The sequence below is a fragment of the Rutidosis leptorrhynchoides genome, chromosome 11 (genome assembly GCF_046630445.1).
Source record: "Rutidosis leptorrhynchoides isolate AG116_Rl617_1_P2 chromosome 11, CSIRO_AGI_Rlap_v1, whole genome shotgun sequence".
In the NCBI taxonomy this organism is placed as follows: domain Eukaryota; kingdom Viridiplantae; phylum Streptophyta; class Magnoliopsida; order Asterales; family Asteraceae; genus Rutidosis; species Rutidosis leptorrhynchoides.
The window spans coordinates 6185319-6193603 of record NC_092343.1 but is presented as its reverse complement, the minus strand read 5'-3'; positions in this window follow the sequence as shown (position 1 = coordinate 6193603).

Genomic DNA, 8285 nt, shown 5'->3' with positions numbered 1-8285 from the left:
GTTGAACTAGGTTCCCTGATCCTCACGGGTTGAGCTTGGTTTGCTGCCCTAGATCGTTTGAGGTTCACCCTAAGTGGAGGATTAGCTGGTCCGGGTGGTTAAACTACAGGTTCCTCTACAACCTCTGGGGCTGGAACCGTGGCGGGTTCAACTTGTTCTTGTTATACCGGGTTCGGAAGAGGTATTCCTACAGCCTCAAAATAAGAACGCATACGAGCGTCTTGGGGTTCAGCTAGCCTCACTAGCCAATTTGGAATCGGCGCAGTGAATTGATTATCAGACACCATCAGGGTATTCATCTTCAGCTCCCCAAATCGTTTCATCTGTAATCCATGTGTACCTGGTAAAAATATATTTGCATTTCTGCAAGCATTTATAGCATCATGGATAAAGATACATAAAAACCTTTCGCAAGGGATGTATGAACCCCTTGGCTTATCAACTTGAGCTTGAACCAGATCCCATAAAAGCTCAGCATAGTCAGGAGCCTCTACTCTTATGAAAGAGTAGAATACTTTCAGCATTGGCACAGTCAAGCTGTCGGATCCACTCCTTGTCATCAGGAAGCATCTGTTGATGATTGAGAAGATCACATACCACCTTGAGTGCAGATATTTCTTCTGAAACTTAGCTGGTGGAACATTGGTAGCTCCAACATAACCAAGATCAAAGACAAAAGTCATCATTTGCTAAGTAGCAGGAAAAGCAGGAGCATTCTGTACATGAGGAAGTCTGAAGACCCTCCTGAAATCAGCTTTAGTGAAACTCCTCCTCCCTTGAACTCCTCTCAGTTGAAATTCAAAACGAGCTTGTGTTCCCTCTGGATTTTCAGTAGTAGGTTGTGTAGCTTCCACAAACCTAATTGTTCTGTTAAGTAACTCCAGATCTGTTACAGCAACACTAGCAGTAGTACTGAGAGCAGGCCATAGTGTGTGCCTCTCTAGAATTGCTGTCCAGTAGTTGCAGGGAATACTGGTTTCAGAGTTGATGAAGTGATTGTTCGCCATTTAGCTGTACAAATAAGAAATAGAAGACCACAAGATATTTAACAAAAAGCATATATCTCTATTCTTATTTGCCTTTGAAATCCTTTGTATATGTTTTATCTTTTCTATTTTAAGATTTTTATGGTTTTTCAAAAAATATAAAAATCTTTTATTCTCAAATATGAACAAATAATTGACAATCATGACATTCATACGATATTCATCACAATATAAATTTATCATGCAAAGTCAATTATACTACACAAAGAATTAGAACAACACTTAGTCAATTTTTAAACACATTTCAAGCAGATTCGGTAGACATGAAAACTTGAGATTCTGTAACCAAATAAGCTTGAGTTTTCAGATCAGAAAGATATAGAATAAACATGTTAAGTGTTTGAAGATAAAAATTAGAAAGTTTCAAGGTACCAAAAGTCACATTCGGTATCAAGATAAGAACAGATTCGGTATCTCCAAAATTAACATAAAGTCACTCAAACATGCATATTCTAGCATGTAAAAACACAACCGTAATCAATTAACCAATCAATTAAAGCATAGCAACATGTTAATTGTATGAACAGACTAGATACAATAGATAGAACATATTCGGTAGATACAGAATCCATCAAACAAACAATTAAACATGTAATCAAACTTGGTCAAATGATAGATCAATCAATTTAACTCAGATTAGACAAGAATTCATGTTAATTAACCAAATCAATTGAGTTTAATCAAGGATTAATAGAATATGACTCAGACTCGGTAAAATCAACAGAATTTCAAAATTGAGAGTTAAAATCCAGTTATTTTGATCTTTTCTGGTTGATAAACACATAATTATCTCAGATCTATAAGTATGTTGATTAAAATGAACATTTATCCAAGAGTTTGAAGATACAGAGAGATGGACTCGGTAGATTAGGCAGATTCGGTATAATCAAGCAGACTCGGTAGGTAATTAATAACAGTAAGAGAGTAAGTTTGACTTTGACCCTCCTTTTATAGATACCGAAGGTAAAATACCGAATGAGCTTTACAGAATGGGCCTATTATACCGAATTCAGTCCAATTTTTAAAACTTTATCAATTTAACTTGAAATCTTGACAAATTGACTTTTTCTCTCAATATTCATTTCAATCTTTTTATGAAAAATATTTCTGAGACAATTTTGAAAACTTTGAACTTACCGAATCTGTACTGTTGGATGTCAGATTCGGTATAATGCTAAAAATAGCATTTATTCAGTAAAAATAAATATTTTTGGATTTTATCTTTTCCAATTTTTATGACTTTTATAAAATAAAATTTGTACATAAAAGAACTTTGAATATGTGAACAAAGTACAAATCTTCAGTGATACCAATTGTTAAAACGGGTTACATACTGAGATGTATATAAGCCTTAGTGAATTATATCAGATATAAAACAAAGAGTTTAAGAATTCACTTTTGAAAAACAATATTTTTGATTAATTTTCTCATTTTCTCCCTTTTCCCCCCCTCAAAATGTGATATACAAGAAAATAAATCAGCATTTTGATAAATTTCCCATGAAAATGAATTAACTCCCACTTGAAATAAGATATCAATGAGTTACCTCCCCCATACGTAACCATTGAACAATTATATCCAGGAAGTTATCATAAATCTAAAGGCTCCCCCTTAAAAGATGATATCCAAAGCATATGAAAAAAGTTGCTCCCCCTAGAAAATATCTACTCTCCCTAAACACAAGATCCCAAGAATAAGTCCCAACAGATCTAAGGAATATCAAGCACTATACTCCACCATGTCAATCTCTTTGATCAAGAATTTTAGCCTAAGTTCATCTAAGGGCTTAGTGAACATGTCAGCTAATTGTACTTTGGTAGGTACAAAGTATAACTCTACATCCCCTTTCTCTACATGGTCCTTAATGAAATGATAGCGAATATCTATGTGTTTAGTCTTAGAATGCTGGACCGGGTTGCTTGTAATTGCAATATCACTTTATGAATCACAGTAAATCGGGGTCTTAGAAATCTTAAAGCCATAGTTTAAAAGTTGAGTTTGCATCCACAAAACTTGTGAACAACAATGAGCAGCAGCAATGTACTCAGACTCAGCTGTTGATAAAGACACACAATTCTGCTTTTTGGATGACCAACCAACTAGCCTATTTCCCAACATCTGAATTGATCCAGATGTGCTTTTTCTATCAACATGGCAACCGCCATGATCCGCATCACTGTAAGCAGTGAGATTGAAATCGGATCCATGAGGATACCAAATCCCAAGGTTAGGTGTACCTTTAAGGTACTGAAAAATCCTAACAACCGTTTTGGAATGAGATTTCTTAGGGTTTGACTGAAAGCGGTCACAGACAGTTACAGCAAGTGTAATGTCAGGTCGACTTGCAGTCAGATACATTAAAGAACCAACCATGCTTCGATAAAGTGTAATATCAAAGGGTTCCCCATTAGTATCAGCATCCAGTAAAGTCCTCATTGGGGTTGTCATTGGTTTTAAAGCAGTCATTTTAAAACGTTTTAGCATATCATTGATATACTTTGTTTGACTGATAAAAATCCCGTTTGGTAATTGTTTTACTTGTAACCCCAAAAAGAAATTTAACTGGTCAAGCATGCTCATTTCGAATTTTTTGGCCATAAGGTCACCAAATTCTTTGCATAAGGCTGGGGACGTTGAACCAAAAATAATATCATCAACGTAAATTTGAACCAAGAGAATGTGACCGTGGTTTTTACGGATGAATAGCGTTGTATCAATCGTTCCACGAGAGAAACCGTTGTCCAGCAAGTACTTTGTTAAGGTCTCGTACAATGCACGCGGTGCTTGCTTCAGACCATATAAAGCTTTCTCCAAGTAGTAGACGTGGTTTGGATGAATGGGATCGACAAAGCCTTCTGGTTGATCAACATAGACTTCCTCTTGAAGATAACCGTTCAGAAAAGCAGTTTTGACATCCATTTGAAACACTGTAAACTTCATAAATGAAGTAAAGGCAAGGAAAAGACGAATAGCCTCAATCCTAGCAACCGGAGCAAACGTTTCATCATAATCAATACTGTAGTGACCCGAACTTTTCCATGTTTATATATATTAATTGATATTGATATTTACATGATTAAATGTTTCCAACATGTTAAGCAATCAAACTTGTTAAGACTTGATTAATTGAAATATGTTTCATATAGACAATTGACCACCCAAGTTGACCGGCGATTCACGAACGTTAAAACTTGTAAAAACGATATGACGATATATATATGTATATACATATGGTTAACATGAGATTATGATAAGTAAGTATCTCCATAAGTATATTAACAATGAGTTATATACATATAAACAAGACTACTAACTTAAGGATTTCGAAACGAGACATATATGTAACGATTATCGTTGTAACGACATTTAAATGTATATATATCATATTAAGATATATTAATATATCATAATATCATGATAATATAATAATTTAACATCTCATTAGATATAATAAACAATGGGTTAACAACATTAATTGAGACCGTTAACTTAAAGGTTTCAAAACAACACTTACATGTAACGACTAACGATGACTTAACGACTCAGTTAAAATGTATATACATGTAGTGTATTTAGATGTATTAAAATACTTTTGGAAGACTTCAAGACATATATCAAAACACTCATACTTAACGAAAATGGTTACAGTTACTTTTCCATTCTTTTCTTTCATCAAGAATTCTAGTCGTATTCTTACCCGTATTATACACAGCTTCAAAACGTACTTACTATGAGTATATACCAATAGGAACTAGCATGGGATTCCACTCTTGATTATGTCATGTATGACTAATCAATTTTAACTTCTACCATGAGCTAGTCAACTAACTAGAAATCCTTTTAACCCCACTCACCACTCACCAATTACCACTCATCATTCACTCCATTTCACTTCCAATTCTCTTTCTAATTCTCTCTCAACACACACACACACACACACACACACACACACACACATACACACTATTATGAACGTATTTTTCCAGTAGTTAATCATCATCTTCATCAAAAATCACTTCAATAATCAAGCTATAATCATCATAGGAAGAACACTTCAAGAACACTTCAAAAATCCCTTCAAGTTTACTAATTTACTTCCAAGCTTTCTAATCCATTCCAAGTAATCATCTAAGATCAAGAAACCTTTGTTATATACAGTAGGTTATCTTTCTTATTCAAGGTAATATTCATATTCAAACTTTGATTCAATTTCTATAACTATAAACTATCTTAATTCGAGTAAAAATCTTACTTGAACTTGTTTTTGTGTCATGATCCTACTTCAAGAACTTTCAAGCCATCCAAGATCCTTTGAAGCTAGACCATTTCTTGTCACTTCCAGTAGGTTTACCTACTAAACTTGAGGTAGTAATGATGTTCATAACATCATTCGATTCATATATATAAAACTATCTTATTCGAAGGTTTAAACTCGTAATCACTAGAACATAGTTTAGTTAATTCTAAACTTGTTCGCAAACAAAAGTTAATCCTTCTAACTTGACTTTTAAAATTAACTACACACATGTTCTATATCTATATGATATGCTAACTTAATGATTTAAAACCTGGAAACACGAAAAACACCGTAAAACCGGATTTACGCCGTCGTAGTAACACCGCGGGCTGTTTTGGGTTAGTTAATTAAAAACTATGATAAACTTTGATTTAAAAGTTCTTATTCTGACAAAATGATTTTTATTATGAACATGAAACTATATCCAAAAATTATGGTTAAACTCAAAGTGGAAGTATGTTTTCTAAAATGGTCATCTAGACGTCGTTCTTTCGACTGAAATGACTACCTTTACAAAAATGACTTGTAACTTATTTTTCCGACCATAAACCTATACTTTTTCTGTTTAGATTCATAAAATAGAGTTCAATATGAAACCATAGCAATTTGATTCACTCAAAACGGATTTAAAATGAAGAAGTTATAGGGGTAAAACAAGATTGGATAATTTTTCTCATTTTAGCTACGTGAAAATTGGTAACAAATCTATTCCAACCATAACTTAATCAACTTGTATTGTATATTATGTAATCTTGAGATACCATAGACACGTATACAATGTTTCGACCTATCATGTCGACACATCTATATATATTTCGGAACAACCATAGACACTCTATATGTGAATGTTGGAGTTAGCTATACAGGGTTGAGGTTGATTCCAAAATATATATAGTTTGAGTTGTGATCAATACTGAGATACGTATACACTGGGTCGTGGATTGATTCAAGATAATATTTATCGATTTATTTCTGTACATCTAACTGTGGACAACTAGTTGTAGGTTACTAACGAGGACAGCTGACTTAATAAACTTAAAACATCAAAATATATTAAAAGTGTTGTAAATATATTTTAAACATACTTTGATATATTAAACATCAAAATATATTAAAAGTGTTGTAAATATATTTTAAACATACTTTGATATATATGTATATATTGTTATAGGTTCGTGAATCAACCAGTGGCCAAGTCTTACTTCCCGACGAAGTAAAAAATATGTGAAAGTGAGTTATAGTTCCACTTTTAAAATGTAATATTTTTGGGATGAGAATACATGCAGGTTTTATAAATGATTTACAAAATAGACACAAGTACGTGAAACTACATTCTATGGTTGAATTATCGAAATCGAATATGCCCCTTTTTATTAAGTCTGGTAATCTAAGAATTAGGGAACAGACACCCTAATTGACGCGAATCCTAAAGATAGATCTATTGGGCCTAACAAACCCCATCCAAAGTACCGGATGCTTTAGTACTTTGAAATTTATATCATATCCAAATGGTGTCCCGGAATGATGGGGATATTCTTATATATATGCATCTTGTTAATGTCGGTTACCAGGTGTTCACCATATGAATGATTTTTATCTCTATGTATGGGATGTGTATTGAAATATGAAATCTTGTGGTCTATTGTTACGATTTGATACATATAGGTTAAACCTATAACTCACCAACATTTTTGTTGATGTTTAAAGCATGTTTATTCTCAGGTAAATACTAGGAGCTTCCGCTGTTGCATACTAAAATAAGGACAAGATTTGGAGTCCATGTTTGTATGATATTGTGTAAAAACTGCATTCAAGAAACTGATTTCGATGTAACATATTTGTATTGTAAACCATTATGTAATGGTCGTGTGTAAACAGGATATTTTAGATTATCATTATTTGATAATCTACGTAAAGCTTTTAAACCTTTATTTATGAAATAAAGGTTATGGTTTGTTTTAAAAATGAATGCAGTCTTTGAAAAACGTCTCATATAGAGGTCAAAACCTCGCAATGAAATCAATTAATATGGAACGTTTTTAATCAATAAGAACGGGACATTTCAGTTGGTATCCGAGCGTTGGTCTTAGAGAACCAAAAAATTTGCATTAGTGTGTCTTATCGAGTTTGTTAGGATGCATTAGTGAGTCTGGACTTCGACCGTGCTTTCTTTAAAAATGATTGCTTAACATTTTTGTTGGAAACTATATATTTTTAACATATGAATATTATGTGATATATTAATCTCTTAACGTGTTTGATATTATGTGATAGATGTCTACCTCTAGAACAAGTCCCATTGACTCACCTAATAATAATGAAGAGTCAAATGTAAATTGGAATGATTCGTGGACTGATTCACAAGTTCCCGAAGAGGAACCGGAAGAAGAGTCGGAACCGGAAGAAGAATCGGAACCGAAAGAAGAATCGGAACCGGAAGAAGAAATAGAACCGGTGGGGGAAATAATAAAACGGTTAAGTAAAAGAGAATCCTCAACCAACCGACCAAGGTTAATTATGGTCAATGGTGTTTACGCCAAGGAAGCAAAATATTGGGAGGATTACCAATTCTCCGATGAATCGGATTCCGACGAGAATTCCGATGAATCGGATTCCGACGAGAATTCCGATGATGTTATAGAAATTACCCCAACTGAATTTAAAAAGGCAAAAGAAAATAATAAGGGAAAGGGCATAAAAATAGAGAAATCTAATTCCAACCCCGATGAACTTTATATGTATCGTCAACCCCCGAAGTCCTTAAGTTGTAACAATGACCCGGGAACCTCTAAACCACCAGGTTTTTCTAAACCAATATGGACAACGACGGCTCGTATTAGGGGAACATCATATATCCCTAGAAACTTGGCAAAACGAGCCAAAACCGAACAAGAAGAAATGAGCGAGTCGGAATAAGATAGTTGTATTCGTGTGGTGTAATA